Source organism: Crotalus tigris, unplaced genomic scaffold (assembly GCF_016545835.1).
Source record: "Crotalus tigris isolate CLP2741 ecotype Arizona unplaced genomic scaffold, ASM1654583v1 scf7180000024391.5723578, whole genome shotgun sequence".
NCBI classification, from domain to species: Eukaryota; Metazoa; Chordata; class Lepidosauria; order Squamata; family Viperidae; genus Crotalus; species Crotalus tigris.
This window is the reverse complement of record NW_024100561.1, coordinates 3,336,880-3,357,500: the sequence shown is the minus strand read 5'-3', so window position 1 is coordinate 3,357,500 and position 20,621 is coordinate 3,336,880. Positions and strand designations below refer to the sequence as shown.

Genomic DNA, 20,621 nt, shown 5'->3' with positions numbered 1-20,621 from the left:
TGAAAGCAGACACTGAGCTCTTTTGAGTCTCTTCCTTCTTTCTTTTGGATAATTAAAGATACATACTTGAAAAATACTCATTATTAGCATTTACAGATGAGTTCCTGCTACAAAATGTCACTTGTTGGGCGCCTTGTTGCCTATGGAGTGATAGCTCAGGGTTTTGATTGGGTCAGTTAATTTGGTGACTGGTTTGGTTCAACTAATCAACATCATCAAATTTACCCTCCTTGATGAAGGAGGAACAGCTTTAAGTAGCTGTAAACAGCATCTTAAAGAAAGTAACATTAGACTACATCTACAGTTCCCTCTTCACACAGTAAAACTTTATTATTGTTAGGCTTTAATCTTTGCATGTCCATACAAACTTCTAGGTTCCTTTGACTCTATTGATATATATGTGCACTATTTTGCTCCATTGATACTGGTCAATAAACACAAAAAGTGCCCATTTCTGTAACTGGTATATTGAGGAACTTTTGAAAAATGTGCCAGGCCAGGAGATGATTGGACTATGAGTGTCAGAAAATTTGCTTTGAATACTGACTTAATATTAGGAAGAGTCTGTAATGAATATAAGTAATAGCAAAAATCATCATCATAGTACTTTATAGGAGTGATGATGACAAAGATACAATCCTTCACCACCCCACTGCTGCATCCTCACAGTGCCATCCAGTGGAGGTTTCTTAAAACATAGTTTAGGGTCTTCAGAATGAGATTGTTCTTCTCCTAAAGGTTCGGGGTCAAATTTGGATGGGTATTCCTTCATCTAGCACTGGAAGACTACAAAGGAGTAGAATACCTTTCCTTGGTGGAAGCTGGTAGACCAGCTATGGCATTCTCAGAGAGAGCTCTCTTCAACACTTGCCCTTGTTGTGTCAAGATTATATTACGGTAACATGACACCCCAAAAGAGGAAATGCACCACAGAAGAGAACAAATAAACCCATAGATTTGCACAGAAAGTGTACAATTGATAGACACAGATATACTCAGGCTATAATTTAAAAATAATTGCAACAATTATTGGGGTAGATAAAAGACAGCTCTATTCCTGTTAATAAACCTCTGGTTGATTTGCAAAAGATTGATAAAGAGAACTGATTCCTAATTGCTTAACAGTAACAACATCAAAGGAATAATAGAATAGAATAGAGCTGGAAGGGACCTTGGAGGCCTTCTAGTTCAGCCCCCTGCTCAAGCAGGAGAACCTGTCCTATACCTTCTCAGACAAGTGACTGTCTAGCCTCTTTTTAAAAATCTCCAGTGATGAAGCACTCACGATTTCTGGGGGCAAGCTGTTCCACTAATTAATTGTCCTCACTGTTAGGAAGTTTCTCCTTAATTTCAGGTTGCTTCTCTCTATGATCAATTTCCAACCATTGTTTCTTGTCCTGCCCTCTGGTGCTTTGGTGAATAATGTGACCCCCCCCTCTTCCTTGTGGCAGCCCCTCAAATACTGGACTACTGCTATCATGTCTGCCCTATTTCTTCTTTCCATTAGACTAGCCAAACCCAAGTCTTGCAGCCATTCTTCGTATGTTTTAGTCTCCAAGTCTTTGATCATCTTAGTTGCTCTTCTCTGAATTTTTTCCAAACTCTCAACATCTTTTTTGTGATATGGTGACCAAAATTGGCTGCAGTATTCCAGGTATGGTCTTACTAGGGTTTTATAAAGCAGTAATAATACTTTGTGTGATCTTGATTCTAAGCCTCTGTTTATACAACCCAGGATTGTATTAGCTTTTTGGGCTGCTGCTGCACACTGCTGGCTCATAGATAAGTGATCGTCCACTAGGACTCCAAGGTCCCTCTCACAGTTACTGTTTTTAAGCCAGGTCTTGCCCAATCTCTACTTGTAGCTTTAATTTTTCCTGCCTAAATGTAAAACTTTGCTTTTCTCCACATTGAAACTCATTTTGTTGGATAGGGCCCATTGTTCAAGATCTTTTTGGATCCTGAGTTTGTCTTCTGGGGTGTTGGCTACTCCTGCCAGTTTGGTGTCATCTGCAAATTCCCTCATCTAAGTCATTGATAAAGATGTTGAAGAGTACTGGGCCTAAGACGGAACCTTGTGGTATCCCACTGCTTACTTCTCTCCATATGGATGTAGTGTTGTTAGGACTACTTGTTGAGTACAGTTTGCCAGCCAGCTACAGATCCATCTGGTGGTAATGTTGTCTATTCCACCTTTTTCTAGCTTACCAAGAAGTAGGTTGTGGTCTACTTTATCAAATGTATTATTAAAGTCTAAGTATACTATGTCCACAGTATTTTGCTGGTCTGTTAGTTTAGTCATTTTGTCGAAGAATGAAATAAGATTGGTTTGGCACAATCTGTTTTTAACAAACTTGTGCTGGCTGCTAGTTATAATTTTGTTTGCTTCTAATTTTTACTCTGCATTTGAAATGAAGAAAAGTTGAGGGGAAGCAGAAGTAGATTGCACGTTCTATTTAGTTGTTAAAACATTTAAAATTAATCCTGAGAATTCAGAATTCCTTGCTTCCCTTGGACTAATGGGTGGATTTTGGAATTTTAAGCAACTAACATATTAAACTCCAGGAACTTGATGTCTGATTGCTACTAGTGTACTTTCATTGAAATGCAATACATTCCACCTTAGTTAGGTACACACTGGACTTCCTATGGACTTTGCTGAGTGTTAATTGTTAATGAATAGCTTTGTTAATTCCTTTTTCTTATGGTTCTTTATCTTTAAACTAGATTTGGATCACACATCCTTTCAAATATAGGAAGTGTTCAGTTATATAGAGGATTACCCTTTATAAACTAGTATGCATTACTATACTATTGGAAACTGCAATTAGTTAGCAAGTAAATAGATTAAGTTCATGAGTGCAAAATACCGATTTTAATCTTTAAAATCTTTCATGAATTAGAATCAAATTGTCTAAATAAGAGTATTCCACACAAGTCTTCTTTGTGTATACCATATTCTGTGATGTGATGACTTTTTCCTGTTGTGCTACCTTAATTGTTGAATGGTGTTCCCCAGAGTTGGCAACTATTTTGCTGCATTTTTTTGTATCAGATGAGCATTTTTTTTCAATTCCCTTTGAAATAAAGGATCTTATTTGTTTATACATTTGGGTTTCTCCTTTTATAGGCTTTGTTTTTAGCTGTTGTTTAGATGTACAGTATATGTGTATGTATGTGTGTATAAAAGACGAAAAAGGAATGTGAATGAGTGTTTTTTAGATACACTGATGATGTGAAACAGTTTCAACCCATTTATTGGAAGAAAAGAGTATACTGTAGAATAAAATAAAAAATAAAACAAGAAAATAGAAAAAAATAAAATATTTTTTTAACAAAATCTAGAAATGATTGTACTATGAATGTATAAGCATGCCAGCAAATATTTAACTTTCTGTCCATGTAATTGAAGTATAGCCCAATTGGACACTAAATTTATAACTGATTACTGAACCTTTCAGTGGCTTTTTCTGGGGGAATAGTTTTGCAAACTGAAAAAAAAAATTAAATGAACAAAATAAAATATTTAAATCCAACTTTCTATGAAATAACTCAAAACAACAAGTCAAACACTGTTTATTACAGTCACCAACCAGCAAAACAAAGTGTTGGAAGCAACAAATAATTTTGCTAGTGAAACAAAGGGAGAGCAAAAGATTAACCATCAAATCTAGTCCTTACAAAATAACATTGTTGCAAAGGGGCAGCAGCAGAAAGCCACAATCACTAAAATAAGTTGCTTATGTTAGTAGTTGAAAATCATATTATTTGACTGTTCTCAGCCTTTCTAAAGTGAAAAGTCTTCAAGACCCAATAAAATAATGGTGAGGGAGAGAACACGATAAACCGTAGAAACAAATACAAAGTGAGTATAGTAACACAGGCTATTGAGGTTCTTGTTATTATTTTTATAATTGAAACCAAAATCTTGTTATAAAAATATCATTGTGATACTGCAAATATCATTGAAGTACAGTTACTCAGGCATTTTAAGAACATGGACTAATGTTTAATTCTATGGATTTTCTGTGTCTCTGCTCTAATTCCTTCTCAGGCTAGGTTTCTAAAATAAATATGAATTATTAGGTAGGCTCATGTGTATTAACTCTAAAATCCTCTGTACTTAACTGCACTATTTTTTGAGAAACAGACCATGGTGTAGTGTGTTTGGTGAATAATTATGGTGAATAATTAACAACATTAATTGTTCTCTAGGTCTCTATTCATCAAAATTCCCATTCTAATTTATCTTCGCTGGGCCAGCTTTGATCTTATCTACATTGCACAGCATTGAATTCTAGGTTCTGTCTAGCTTGAACAGATGATCAAGAGACACACATGGAGAATAAAAAGAATTGTCCCATATTTTTCTGGCTTGGGATCTAATCTAAGGTTTTCTTAAAGATCCTCAATACTAGCTAGCAATACAATCCCCTCCATGACAACTGGGAATATGTTAGTATGAAAGAACAGTCAGATTGCAGAAAAATTAGAAATTTCAAAGGTAAATAAAATTAGTAGCTAAATGCAACTGAGCACAGGCCTTTGGGGAAAAGTGAGAAGAAATGTTGCTGTGGGTTCAAAGTGAGAAGCGAGTATTGTGTCATAGAACTGGGCCTCAATCTTTTATTATGTAATAAAGGGTAAACCAATTAACATTTTGCTGGTAGCTAGCCTTCCGACTTTGAGGGGTATATTAATAGTCCCCCAATTTTATTGAAGGGTATTATAAAGTGGTCAGTGATACAAAGCATTATCTACAATCATAGAATCATAGGACTGGAAAGGACCTTGGAGGTCATCTAATCACCCTCCCCCCCTCCCATATTGTCATTCTCATTTCAGTGGAAGTGATAGGGAGTATTCTTACACAGGTTAGATCTTCTACTGCTACTGTGTGAAGAAGGCAAGTTGCAATGGCTGCCATAGTCTAAAAGTAATTTAAATACTAGCATCAATGTGACCACTGAATGCTAATTAACAGTTGACTCAGCAAATTAATTGACTTTGTACTAGCATCCTTATTGTTTTCCATTTGGTTCATGTATGATGCTGTGTAGAATCTGTATAGACTCTATATTTATTACCCAATGTCCTTTCCAGTAACTCACCTCACTTCCTTGAGTACAGCCACTTTCTTTTCATGGCCACACTATTCTTCTACTTGCCTTCACAACATTGACCAGAAGAAGAGAAAGAAAGAGAGATTATTATTTAGTCAATCAAATTCTTTACTACAGGCAGCAATTCAGACTAAATAAGACTTACCAAATAAAACCTATAGGATACAGCTACAAAATAGAACATATAAAATCAAACAAGGCATACAAGATTAAAAAATGCACTATTTTGTTACTATCAATGTGTGAGTTTTACAACCTGCAAAGACAAACTATGTAACAGTGAGAGTAACCTTGGGGCCCTGAATCTAGCTGGACAAGTTGAACATATGTTTGTTTATTTCACCCATGGAAATGGGGTTAGAAGATGCATTAATAGCTCATTACATATGTCTCAGCTGAAGAGGCTGCTCTTCCTTTCCTTTTCCACTACTAGTATGCATACAATAAAAGGAGGCAGAATAGTCAGAAATGTCAAGGAAAACTACTGGAAAACCGTAGAGTGGAATCAGTTGAGATATGGTCTTTAACAGCCATCTAATGATGCCATCTCTGATATTGGCCCTGAGGATTTCAAGTATTTATCCAGGTTTGATTCTAGACCTAGATGGAAGTTTATAGTTTGTTGTGAGCAGTTTGGTAGAGTGTTGATTTGAATAATTTAATACAAAGACTCCCTCAAATCCACATTCAGTATACAACAAACTTTCAATCAAATACACTCTGATTTAGTGGACTTTAAAAATAGCAAACAAAATTCTCCTCCAGACATCACCCCAAAATAATGGACACGCCATTGCATCTGAATGGCAGACAATTAATGTAAATTATACCATTTGCATAATTTTGTCATCACACAAATTATGTAAATTGATGCAAATGATATAAATTCAGATTTAAGGGACATTTGGGAGTAACATATATCCCTTTGTACTAATGGCCTATTAAACTAGTTACCTATATCTTGACAGAGTCAAATTTACCCATTTTATGTGACAATATGGTCTAAAGAAAAGCAAATCTGTCAGATTTACTTTCACTCAGGTTCTCACATTTTATCCTTTTTATATCAGCATAATTTTTAAATAAAAAAAATCAACATACATTGTGCAATTTTTCCAGGATGCACGTTGTTACAGTATTCAATTACGTGTACAGGCCTAAAGTTCCATTATATGTGCTTTTTCTAATACGCAGATTTGATGCAAGCAATTTTCTCTAAGGTGCTTTAATCTATAATTTCCCCAATATATGAATTTTATGTGCAGTGTTTTATTAAGAACTTTTCAAGTCCTGAAATGGGTAGAAATTAGTTTATGAATGTGATTTAGTCCATTTATATTCAAAAATACAAATGGCAAAAGCTTGTATTTATAATGAGAGCTGAATTAATTGTCATCCATCACTATTTATCCATTTTTGTTCCCTACCAAATAAAAAGATATATATCTATTTCTTAGCAGTAAGGAGACTGTAAGCAGAGGTGTCCAGGGCAGTATCGGGTTATATTCTTTTGATTACTTTCAGTTCTTATGTCCCACAGATCACGAAAAAGAGCTTAGTAGAATTTGGTCAATTATTTTGCCTCTATGGCTCATTATAGCTCAGCTCAGTCCAAGAAGGGGGTCCAGCCTCATTAAAAGAGCCCTTGGTGAGATCGTTCCTGGAAAGGAAAAATAAATGGACCCAGATGAAACAGTGAAAATGAACAGCTATAAGTGAAGTTCTCAATGAGTGGTGGCTGAATAAAACAAATTCTGTAGCTCCATTTCAATTTAGCTTTAGGCCTAGTTTTGGTTGTGAATATGCCAAAACCAGGGGTGTAATTGCCCTGTGAGAAGATTTTTGTTGGAGGAGAGAGACTAGAAGCCCAGTGGTGTTCTGGATCCTTCAGCAGTTTTCAGGGCTTCCAGCGACTGCCTCTTTTTTGGGAAATATTATCTACGTTACCTATGATTTGCAGTAAGTCTGTTCATATGTAGATCACAATTTCCAGAACTGCCTCCAGGGGGTTTCTGCTTGACTTTATGGCATTTACAAGAAAACCTACTACAAAGTTCCATTTTATCTCCAATGATAAAAACCTGAAACCATCAAGTGCGAGATCATTTATTTAGACATTTAGATTTAATAATGCATTTCTCCGTTTGATCAGATCCAGGCAAAGGAGTGGAAATAATCCCCTCTAAGGATCAAATTCAACATTTAGAGGGCTTTTAAATTTATGATTAGCAACACAAAAATACTATGCAGGACAGAAACCTTTCCCCAGTTTGTGCTGTATGCCTATTGTGGTCTAGATAGTTAGCCATATAATCCGTGATCCATTAATTTTTTGGTATAGATTATTGCAAGGCATTGCTTGTTCTTGAAGACAATCCAGAAACTTTAATTAGCACCAAATGGTTTTTATTTATCTTTATGTATATATTTATCAATAATTGTAGTCTGTCCCATCTTGGTAATCTCTTGATCAAGTTCATGATCATCAAAGAATAAGAAATACAAAGATAGTAAATAAAGGAGAATATTTGTAGCTCAGAGTTGAAATGTGGGTCCCTTGGTAATCTTTGATTGTTTTTTTCTTGCAGACATTTTATTACACAAACTAGGTAACATCATCTGTGCATTTGGGTAATGAAAAACCTACAAGAAAAAAAACTTGATTATTCATCACTGTGTTTTAAAATTAATAAAGAAGTCCTTTATTACTGTACGTTTTATTTTGTTTCTTTTCCCCAGAGATTGTTTTTCTTTCCAGGAAAAACAAAATGTTGCATTAAACTTAAAGACAAATAGTTGAAATCTCATTTTTAAAAACATAATGCCACCAAAAGCCACTGTTTTGTCATCTAATCTTGGGGATCTTTGCCCTGCCAGAATTGGGGCTCACTCATGGAACAACTGTTCTTGTTGTAGTGGGTGGTTGAGGCATCTTTTCTTACTTGGCAAATAGTTGGTAAGAATAACACCAAGAACAGCATGTAGAGGAGGGATATTCAGTAGAACAGCCACGCTTCCTATTTCCTGTTGGGCTCACATTGGTCACATCAAGGGAATGTATTTTCTTTTTTTCAGTACTTCCCTCCTCCCCTACTGGTTTCAATAGGAGAGGGAATAAATGCACACAATCCATAACTAGTATAGTTTTTGCAATTCTGGGAATGTGGTTGGAGGAGAAAGCCTGATATAGTTATTCTTACCTTTATTGCTAGAAGAGCAATATGGCAGTGAAAAATTCTGTAATCATTTCCATGCAGCTGATATAAGTAGGCCAGCTTTTCTATTTAGGAAGATGAGGTCTGTATATCCAAAGTTCCTTTTATTGTCTCCTAAGAATCAAAGGATGATATGCATCATTTTTCCTACCTTTTTTTTTTAAAAAAAATAAAGCCTCAGTTGTTAAACATATTACTAGAACATGCAACCTGTGGCCTTTTGGGGAAATTTGGAATACCGTATATGCCGGCGTATAAGGCGACTTCCGCAAGCATTAAAATTGGCACCAAAGACGGGGGTCATCTTATACTCCGGGTCGTCTTATACACCAGAAATACTGGTAGTTTCCGGCGTATAAGACAACATTCTAGGAATGTGACTCGGTGCCAAAGACGGGGGTCATCTTATACGCCAGGTCACCTATTACGCCGGCATATACGGTATGTCTTCCAGCCCAGAAGAAATGTATAATAAACTCAAATAGATTTTGCTGAATGAAAATACCAAGTTGACTTGGTCTATCTCAGAAAAGGATAAAGCAGGATTGAAACTAGACCAACAATCAAATAGTAAACAGTATCTCAATTACCAACTCAGACAAACAAACAGTAAACAACAACCTAATTAAGGAACTACCAAGAAGAAAACAATACTCCCACCAACAGGGCAAACCACCATATATAAACATAGAGGAAATCCCTGTCCCTTCTAGCACTGAAAATGTTATCTAGTTGGGTAATGAAGCATCTGCAAGAAAACAATCAAGTTCAGAAAGCACTAAGGACTCCATAGTTCAATGCTGAGCTACAAATATTCTCTACTGTTGGTCTCTCAGAAAAGCTAAATAATGTTTGATCTATTTAGCATTTCAATGGGAGATCATCAGAGCTAGAAGCTAGACTGGGAAGTTGAAAAAGAAGACAGTATCAACAAACAGCTGTATTGTTGCCAATAAAACTACATTCTCATATTCCTGAGATAAGTAGGAGTTGACCTCAAGCCAAAAGAATCTAAACCAGGGGTCTTCAAACTCGGCCCTTTTATGATTCATGGACTTCAACTCCCAGAATTCCTCAGCCAGGCATGTTGGCTGAGGAATTCTGGGAGTTGAAATCCATGAGTCATAAAAAGGCTGAGTTTGAAGACCCCTGGTCTAAACTGTTCAAAATGGGTGATAGGAAAATCAAATGAGGAGCTGACAGAGAGAAACTCTCCACTCGGCCTTTAGGGAACTGACTGTAAATTAATAAGCATCCTTCATAAGAGCCACAACTAGAGATACCCATGATATAACCTCAAACATCCAAAAATGCCCCTTATACCTAAAAGTTAGAATCTTTATAATATTTTGTGAATTCCTGGTTTGGATTACCCACCATGTTTATTGATAGCACAACCCTGATTCCACAGAACTTTCTTGACACAATATAGCATAGCAACAATTGAGTTCTGCAGTGCTGCATTATCTTTTTTGGTATGTGTAAACTAATTACAATTTTCCTTTCATATATTTCCTCATTTACAATGTGCTTCATTGATCTCCCTCAGCCAGCTCAATCCATGATACAAAGAGAAAATAAAAGACAAACAATATTTGTGTTGTTTTAAAAGAAGAGTCTAGTTAAACACACCCAGGGATAATTTCACATTCATTTCATAATATTGTTGCAGTGACACAAATCATTAATGACTAAGAAAAACAAAAACAAACAAAAATGGGTGCTAGATAATGTTGATACTTTGCTGATCATTTTCTGCAAGCTTTTACATCATTTTTACATCATTTACATCTCCATACATTGAAAGCACATTGTCTAATTCAACTAATCAGTACTCCAATAAACATATACATGCAGTGTTAACACTCTTAGTGTCCCTTTGAGCATTTAAAAGAAAAACGGTGTTACAAACATTTAATATCAATCAAATTACATATGTGAAGGGAGATCTTAGGCTAATCAGGATTTCGCATTACTTAAAAGAGTAATCTGTGTAGATATTGTTAAACCTGCTTTACAAGATTGCCAAATGCACAGCTAACACATCTTCCAGATCAAGTTGCATCTTTGTTGGAGATATGTCTAGCTGTAATTTTTTGGGGACCAAGCTACATATGCCCTCCTACTGGACTCGTATGATATCCCATCTTGCATCTCCTGCCATTGGCCTTATTTATATATGTAATCAAATGGAATGAAATAATGCCAGTGATGGTGATGATAGAATGGATTGTATATCCTTCAGCCTGCAAGACAAATTGCATGTTTAAAAAAACATACAACGTGGAAGAAAAACATTCAAATGAAAAAGTGAGAAGTTCTAATGGAGCCTTTACCCTCCTCTCCTGTTTTTATTTGTACTGATTCTTTTATATCAGAGACCATACAAGTATGTGATCCTCAACTTGAAATCACCTCAGATTTGCAATTTTCACCCATATGTGGAAAGCTCTGTGTCAGATCGATTTCAAAGTTGTTTATGTTGAAGAACAATTCATAAAAAATATGCTGACATTCTTTCCGATAATCAAAAGATAGTTTTAATTCTGCTTCATGCTTGACACAGAGAAGTCAATTATGAAAGTCTATAAATATCATACATACATAGATGCATTCATTTATACCTACATACAGTTTAGCTATGGACGTATCTTGAGGATGCATTTGATTGATCAAAAAGCTAAAGATAATACAGCCTGATTATTGGAGACAAAGTATGCAACTGTGGGGCTTCTTTTACAGTGGTGCAGAAGTTATTTCTCTGTGGTGAATTTTATACAGCTACAATAATCCTGTAATGTATTTTGAAACATGTGAGTGAAGGGACAGTGATGCAGATGTTCCTATCTTATCCACTGGCTGGGAAGAAGGCAACCACTGAGTATGAAAAATCTGAATTCCAAATATTACAACTCTAATTCAGGGATAAATAATCTCATAGAAATATTTTTGGAACATTGTAGCGTTATTATGTAAAAGTATAGCAATCTTATCCATATTCCAATGAAGCTCATTAGGGATTTTTTTTTTTAAAAAAAGATGTACATTATTGTACTGAAATCTTAAATGTTTAAATGGGAAAATAGAGACACTTGTCTTTACTAAAATTATCCAGAATATTTCTTCATTATGGTTTGGCATTGATCTAAATGCTGAGCTTCTATATAGTTGCTTTCTGTGTTAGTCTATATTTGTATGTAATATACCCAGCCACCCAGCATTCATGGTAATGCAGGCTGTCAATCCTACAGTAAATAAAAGATTGAAACAGCAAGTACTATCGATGTCAGAGTCTCAATATAAATGGCTCCAAAGTGATTTCACAACTGCCTGTAGAACAGCACATGAATCTCAGACCTGCAAGGAATCCCAGTTATCCAGTAGTTAAAATAATAGTTTAACAGCCCTGATTCTTAATAGGTTATCACCTTTCCCATTTGGCTACCCCTCTGTTTGTCTTGCTCCTTACACTCTGTTAAACAAGGAAAAATGTTGTGACCCATAATTGCGGGCAGATTCACAGCAGGTTTTTGAGGAGCGTTCTGCACCACAGTGTCCGAGCTGCCTCCATCTGCTGTAGTCTTGTATGCTTCCCATAGGGAACCTGGATAATTTTTCAGTCAATTAGCAGAAGGGCTGCTTTTGTTCTCCAAGTACACCCTCCTGAGCTCCTCTTACACCCTGGTCTCCCCATTCAGTTCTTGGCAGTTTTGAAATAGCATATCATGTTATTTTTCTCTGCTGACCTCTGTGACATTGCTGACTGAACGCGACCGCAAGTAATCATAGCCTCTTGCGTTAACACTGTGCAATTGGAAATGTATTGACTTCTTTAAAATTGGGGGGTGGGGGTGGGGAGAAATGCAAGTAGTTTCACCTTTCTGGGAAGTATATATATTTTAATTAACTTACATTATTATAAAAGCTGAGTTAGAATTAAAATTGTGCAATTGTTTTTTTTTAAAAAAAGTTCTAAGAAATTAGATGATTTTTAAAGTCATTTCTCATCTTATGGAGGTTAAAAGAATGCATTATTGATGTGTGTTGTGAAGTACAAAAATAATTATTCAAAAACAAAAATAAGTTCAAGAGGAGAATCATATTTATTTCCTCTCTACATTCAAGGAAGCCAGTTTACTCCTTCTGCTCTGCGTATATATAAAGCCAAAACCCTGGCCCAAATTCTTTATGGAATTCCCATATGGATACGAGGCTTCAAGGATCGTATTGAAAGAACCCAGGCTGTTTTTCTTAGGAAACTTCTGGGTCTCCCTCCCTGTGTTGGATTTGCTTTGATGTACCTGGAACTGGGCATTCGTTCAGTTGAATGTATGGCGTGGATTAACACCTTTAAATGGTGGTTTCAAGTGCTCTCTTCGGCAGTCCCTGGTAGCTACCTCTCCCTGGTGTTTGCTGACTCTCATACTTCTCGTTGGGAGAGGGAGCTGACGAAGAAACTCCACTTGCTAGGTTTTACGGGGGATGCTCTGGGAGATTATGGTCTCAAGGATGCCCAGTTTAGGGTAGTCCAACGGCTTGTGGACATAGATTTGCAATACTTGAGAGCCAGAGCCAACAAAACCTGCTCCCCTTTGATCTTTAGCCATTCTAATAATTATGGGTTGAAGATGGCCTCATATTTCTATATTCTAACCATCCCCAAGTATAGAAGAGTCTTTTCCCTAGCCTGTTTCAATGTCTTGCCCTCAGCACTACTCGATGGGTGATTCAAGAGCTGCTGTTCAGTGAGTGACTATGCCCCTGTGATAGGGCTGAAGTTGAAACTGTGGAGCATGTCTTATCATACTGCCCTATATATAACACAGCCAGAATTAAATTATTGCCTCTCCTTGGAATTGATCCCTCTGGTTCTAATGTTAATAATTTGGTCTTATATTGTCTAGGGGATGGCTCCTCCTATATTACTTCTCAGGTTTCTAAATTTCTTTTAAGAGCTGTAACTACTAGAGGAGAACGTTGTAATTCCCTTTAGCCAAGGCTTCTGGTGTTAATTGTTTGTGATTATATTTTTCTTGTGTTCTCTTTTGTTGCACTTGCATTTTGGTCTGTGACTGCAAAATAAATATTATTATTATTATTCCTCCCTACATTTGTTCTACAGTTTATGTCAGAGACGTCAAAGATGTAATTTAGTGCTGCTATTTATCTGTAACAAAAGTTCAATATTTATTAATTTATTATGCAAGCAAACAAAATAAAGAGTCACAATTTTAATGAAATGATAGTAATATTCCAGATCAACTCTTTAGTTACTGTTTATTTTTAAAAAAGATTGTTCCTTTTTTTTACAATGAATGTTTATTTATTTAAATCAGCATTTTTCAAACTTGACAACAATGTGTGAACCCTAGCTGGTGGGGAATTCTGGGAGTTGAAATCCACACATCTTAAACTTGCCAAGTTTGAAAAACACTGATTTAAATTATTTTTTAAAGTTATCCCTGCATATTCTTCTGGAGGTGACCAAGCCCCCAATTCTAACAGTGTGAGACCATCTCATACACTGTGCAGTATCACGTGGGAAATTAATCAGAAAAACAAGGGACAACACTATCATCAACCCAAAGAAAATCAATTAGTAATGGTAAATTGGCAAAACTATCAAAAGGCAAAAGAAAACAAACTTACTGGTGGAAATGTTTGGTATAAACCTACATTTATTTAGTGAATATAGATCAGTTTATACTGTAGGCACACAGCAAGATTGTGAAGGGCTGATATTGCTTCATAAAAATACTAGTACTCTGATATTAAGAAAGTGTGGTATCCAAATTCTCCAAAATGTATCATTCTCTATTTGCCTGGCTGTTTGCTGAACTTTAGTTTGCACATGGAACTAAATAACACAGGGATCACACTTTGCCGTAAGAGTGAGAGTATTACTTTCCCTCCCTTTCCAATTTCAATGTCCTCTATTTATTACAGACTATTTCCTTCTGTGATGCAAATGTTTCCTGACACACAGAAGAGATACACCCTCCCTCCAGAACCTCTTTCCATTGTCATTCATTTCTTCTGCTGTATGAGATCAACTGGGTTTGCCTCTCCATAACCTTCCCACCGCCCAGCCTCTTGGCTATATCTTTCTATAGTTAATAAATATCTCTTTTCTACAGTGTTCAGCAATAAAATATTCACTGGGTCTGAGCTGGGGTTAACAGATTTCTGAAAATTTTATTGCATGACAGCCTGTCCTGCATAATCCCCTCAGCTGTCTCATGTTCTGGGGCAGGAACGATCTTATATGTCACTCTAATAGTCTAGAATTACACTTGTATCTCTGTCACCAGCATAAGGGTTTGTGTATACCCCTAGGCCCAGCTCCCACTCTTTCACGGCCTTTAAAATGATAACATTTGGCACAGCCCATTTTGACAGAAAGTGAACTCTCCTTGCTGCATGTGTGACAAAGCCAGCCACCAGAGGCTTGACACCGAGCAGCCAATCATCACACTCTTTCCCAGATAATGATAGCGGGTTTCACTCATCTTAATAACCCACCTCTGCGTAGGGGGGACCGGAATGCAGGGCTCTGCTTAATTATACAGTTTTCATCTTAAGTGTTTTATTCATAGGGAGGCATGGGGAGGGTCTGCTAGTCTCCTCTTTTCCCTCCATTTCAGCCACAGAATTTACTGATTGCTGGAAGTTAGTGGCGGCAAAAAGGCTGCTCTTGGGGTGGAGTGGGGAACAGCACAGTGGGAGGGCAAGTTGACTTGTGCCCTCTCTAGTTCAGGGTAACAACAGTCATACTGGGATTGAATTCATTACATTCTAGAATCTGGCTGTGTTAGTTGACTCTACATGTTGCAAGTTTCCCTTAACCAGAACATTAGATTATAGTTCTAGAATCAAAGCTTTCCATCTGAAGAATTTCCCTGTTTTTATTTATTTATTTAGGCAGTGAATAGGTAACCATCTTTCGGGATACTGTATTTCCCAGGAAAACGAATTTCACTGTTTGGACTTTTTCTTGACGAATGCTGGAATGTATGGGGCTTGTTCTATCAGAGTGGCTTATTTATTTATTATTAGAGTTGATTGAGATTTTTTTTAAGTGTTCTATTCTGATGGGAAGTACCAGCCTTTGACTTGATGAATGTCAATATATTTTCTAAAAATACAACACACAAAACAAAATTTGGTTCATTCAATTGATTTCACTGAGTAATTAAGCAATATATAAAAAATAAAAGGTGGAAAAATGCTGAACTTTGGCTAAATTGTGTCTTAAAGTATTTCTGTTACTAATAAAATGAAAAATTAAAATTAAAGATTTCTACATTGCTGTATTTTTTATTTTACTATAAAGAAAATATTATTTCAAATAAAATGTACTAAGGGCTAGTACTTGAAAACAGGTATATTTGTTTGTTTTAGAATTTATACATAGATTATTTTAAAAGAATAAAGCAAAAGACAGAAACTAGCCATATCTGGCATTCAGTATGTGATGTAGGAGATGAACAGGCTGAGCTGGAAAGTCGGGTTAAATATGTCATTAGTTTGGAATCATTGCACAGACACAAGAAAGTCTAGTCTAGCCCTGTGAATTCAATTGACCCTTATCTAGAGGCAAATTTAGCTTTGACCATTAGTTGATCAGATTCTTGTGTATAGATAACAATAATAAACTCTTCAGTGATTTGAACTCAGTGAATATTCCTGATTCTTTGTGCCTGACATGTATGCATCAAAGGACTGGAGAACATGGATACTCATGTCAGTTTCTTTGTCTGTACCATCTCTTACAGAATCACTTGGAATTATGCCCTGAACCCTGTCAGCACTTGCAGATCACATAAGCTTAGCTGCACCTCACCTATAGTAGCAATCTTTTTATCTATTTCTCTGAACCAGGAGCATACAGTATTTTGGAGCTGAGAGTACACTTGAATTTTTAGTAGCATGTTAGGAATCCTTCCCAAATGTGGACAGATCCACAAAACAACTAAATTTGTCTTACTTTAATTAAAATTGAATCAAAATGACATTAAATACAATTAATATTATTGCTCCTGATATATTTTTTTTAATTTCTTCCATTTGGCAAATTAAAAATTATTGTTTGGCAGTATTCAGAGAGCAGTTCTGGGTAGAGTCACCCAAAGTTTGAGAAAGTTGCCTGAGGCTGAACTTTTCTACTTTTAACAATAGCCAGACTTTAGATATATTAAAACAGAAATCACACTCTTATCAGATACCAGGGTTCCAGTATGAGGGGAATACTAATTAAAATGGGATCCCAAGTGATTAAATTTGACAGGGCTTTATATTCATACTGGAAGAATGAAACATGTCTATGGCCTTACTAAAGACACATGAAGATGCCTGGGAGGCCAATAGCACCACTCTTTGTGCTATAAGCAAGAATGTTACCTGGATATACAGTGTCTCTCCATGCTTGAGACAATAGCTCCACTTCAGAATCTCAAATTGAAATTATTATACTCCAATTTTGTTTTAGTTTGGTAAAAGAACAATTTGCATGCTATTAATGAAGACTGTGAAAAACACAATTTACTAACCCAATTAATAAAGAAAAGATATAAATGCTTAAGCAAAATTAATGAATAATATAAAATTGGATGTCATTTTTTTTAAAAAAAGACTATCTTGACTAATTCTGTTACAAATAGAACAGCTCCAAAAATGTTGACTTTATTGCCTGAAAGTCTTTTTCCTTACCTATTAGTGTGAGGGCCAGTGTGGGGTGTGTGTGTGTGGGAGCTAATTTAAATGTAGACAGAAAAAACAAGTGACCGTTTATGCCAATTTTACCATCTTGGTACCTCATCCGTATTGTAGTAGGTTTCCAAGAATGCTCCTGAACAGGCCCAATACAAAGTATGGGAAACGTTGTCTAACACATCTGCAGGGCACCAGTGAGATGACGATGCCTTACAATTTTAACAAATGATACCGATAATGAAGAAGGTTGACAATAATACTCACAGGTAAATTAATGGGGTTTATACATTCTTCTTTTCTCCTCATTATTCAAGATAGATAACTCATTTGCTTTTTCCTATTATGCTAAAATATCACCCAACCAAAAGGGATTATTAGATCAAAATTTTATATGAACATCTGCTGCCAGAAAACAGATGGGCTATAGTAAAATCTAATCTTTGTCGCTGAAATAGACAACCCAAGCTCTGTTGGGTCATCATTTCAGTGATATTTCCTTATCTAAACAGAGAGACAGAATGACCATGGGAGGACAAAAAAGTGGTGGAGTGGGAGTGACTTCTGATTTCCTGCCAGCTTCCCCACTGAGTTTCCTTGTGGGAAGCTGCCAGAGAGCATCAGAAATCTTCCTTCCTTCCTTCCTTCCTTCCTTCCTTCCTTCCTTCCTTCCTTCCTTCCTTCCTTCCTTCCTTCCTTCCTTCCTTCCTCCCTCCCTCCCTCCCTCCCTCCCTCCCTCCCTCCTTTTTTCCATTCCTCCCTATTGCATGGAGAAGTCAGTGGGGTAGCCAGCAGCAAGTCCAAGGCTAGCAGGGAGGTAAGTGGCTGCTGCAAGGCAGGGAAGAGAGTGAGTGACATGGCCATTTTTTTCTCCATTAAAGTCCTCTGATTTCAGCAGATCTGTTTTACTTTCCCCAACCCTCCCCTACCCCCACCCCCAATCTCTTTCTCTTTTCCATTCACATACTGCCAAGTCAATTATGGACTCGCTGCAGTTTACAAAAACATCAGTAATAAAGAAAATCCATAAACCAAGTTAAATGTCTATGGTAAATGTAAATTAAAATAGAAACAACTGATTTCTAATCAGAGTTACCCCCCCCCCCAAAAGAATGGGGAGGTGGAGGAAGGAAGGAGGAGAAGGAGTAAAGTTGTGAGCACTTTTGACCAAGGTTTGCTTCAAAAGTTACAGATGGAAAATGCTTTAAACTTAGAAGAGGTTGTGCTGAATATAAGAAATATGAACTGATGAAGAACCAAGGAACTTGATGGATTGCTAGGGGCTGCTGGAAGATCCAATCTCCCAAACAAATAGAATCCATCTTTCCCGTGGCCATTAACCAGTATAAATCAGATAAAACAATGGGTCTTGTGATAAAGCTAAAGGATTAAAATAAGTAAAGGGAATAAGTATGTAAAGAAATATTAAATTCCAAGTGGTTTGGGCTAATAAAAATGTAAGTCAATCCTAAACTTAGTGCTAGGAATTAGCTATATCTAGCAGAGTATAATTGTGTAGGTCAGCTGCTTTTAGTTATTGTACTTGCAGGCACCCAAAACCTGGTTACATGTTTCTCAAAATTGCTGTCAGGCTGCAGAAACTGTGTTTATTGCTGGGTGATAAATCAGGTACTATTATTCACAAGGAAAGTAATAAGAACTCTTTGGGACAAGAGGACAAGCTCAATGAGTTATTTGTGTCCTGAATGACAGAGATGTACTTGAAATGTCCATGCTTTCTTCTGGCACCTATTTTCCAGCAACGCCAAATTGAAGGCTTTGCCATAAACTGCCGTAGAAGCATCGACAAGAAAACATGAAGAAAAGCACAGCTAAGAAGCTTTGGCCCATGATCAGAGCAGACTGTGATAAATCAACCAAAAAGTTCTAGATGCTGTTCCAGAATCTGTCAGTAAGAACACAGAGGCACACAACGTTGAGTTTAAACTAAATGCATGTCTTCTGAAAGTATAAGTCACTACAGACCTAATGCACAATGTGGAGAAACTCTTCAAAGCCTCACAGAGTTATTGGAACCTCATTTGTTTACATATACCTACATATGAGTCAAAGGATGTGCAACTCCTAAAAACTTTACAATTGAAAAATAAGGATGGTACAACAAAAGACGCTTGCAAAACTTCCATTGGTAAAGATAAACTTTAAAGATGGAGCTGGTACCTATGCAATTCATTTTAGCACTATGATACGGTATCTTCTACGACTCAAAAGGTGGGATGATTCAAATAGTCACTGAGCCAATGGACTAGAACTTATTGATAATAACTTTGTCCAAGAAAAATAAGAATCGTTTGCAAATGTCAAGGACTGAAACAGCTAAAGTAAAACAGCTAAAGCTGTGAAAAAAAGAGAAGTGCATTCTTCTTATTATAGATAAATTTGCAGGTGCTCAATATTCTCACTGCTTGGTTCTGCTAATGATATAGCAGATCAAGTTAATTTGTGTCAAATTAATTATAATTACTAAACCATTTCATAGATTTTTTTTCTTCAAAAGACCCCTTTGGGATTTTGTAGCACTTCTAAAAAGAAATATCTGCACTTGTATAAAAAGTGTAAGATGCTTCAGTGTTGATGCGTGCTTGGTATTCATGAATAACATCTTGATTTACTTATGACCAGAGGCTTTCTAACATCTTATAACATCTTACTTATGACCAGAGGCTTTCTAAAACCTTGGGACTTATAAAAGTCTCTGAATAAAGCCAAACATTTCATACATCTGGTAGATCACACATATGTTCAACACTGCATAAATAAATGTAGAGTAAGGTCATACTAAGCAAGGCTGTCTTAGGAATTATCTCCTAGAATCCATAGTTCAGCTAAGGTATAATTGGAGAAGTTCTTAATCTTTTTTAGTAAATTACTCAAATCAAAATGCATTTGAAATTTTCAGGAAAGTTGAGAACCTTGCCCAAAGCTGAACTACTGTTCTGGGCCCAGTGCTCTTCAACATCTTCATCAATGATTTGGATGAGGGGATAGATGGGGAACTCATCAAATTTGCAGATGACAAACCAAGCTGGCAGGAATAGCCAACACTCCAGAAGGGTTAAGATGCAGAAGGATCTTGACAGACTTGAACATGGGGCGCTAACTAACAAAATGAAATTCAATGGTGAAAAAGGTAAGGTTCTATAATTAGGCAAGAAAAATCAAATGTACAGGTAAAGTATAGGTGGTACCTTGCTCAATAGTAGCAACTGTGAGAAGGATCTTGGAATCCTAGTGGACAATCATTTAATTATGAGCCAGCAGTGTGCTGCAGCTGCCAAAAAAGCCAACACAGTGCTATGCTGCATTAAAAGTGGGATAGAATAAAGATCATGTGAAGTTTTAATACCACTTTACAATGCCTTGGTAAGGCATTGGAATACTGCATCCAGTTTAGGTCACCACGATGTAAAAAAGATGTTGAGACTCTAAAAAGTACAGACAAGAGCAGCAAAGATGATTAAGAGACTGGAGGCTAAAACATATAAGGAAAGGCTGCTGGAATTGGGTATGTCTAGTTTAATGAAGAGAAGAATGAGGGGGGACATGATAGCAG

The 20,621-nt window shown here is 36.5% G+C and overlaps 1 long non-coding RNA gene across 2 annotated transcripts in view; it reads right to left on the bottom strand.

Annotated features, from left to right (window-relative positions):
- Positions 1 to 20,621, bottom strand: part of LOC120301753 — a 67,967-nt gene that overhangs the window by 37,180 nt on the left and 10,166 nt on the right. The window contains exons 2-3 of one of the 2 annotated variants that reach the window (XR_005555015.1): positions 8,324 to 8,452; positions 5,112 to 7,766 (exon numbers count right to left, since the gene is read on the bottom strand). This is a non-coding gene — a long non-coding RNA (uncharacterized LOC120301753). The remainder of the gene's footprint in view (positions 1 to 5,111; positions 7,767 to 8,323; positions 8,453 to 20,621) is intronic. The other variant, XR_005555017.1, reaches the window with a different exon arrangement.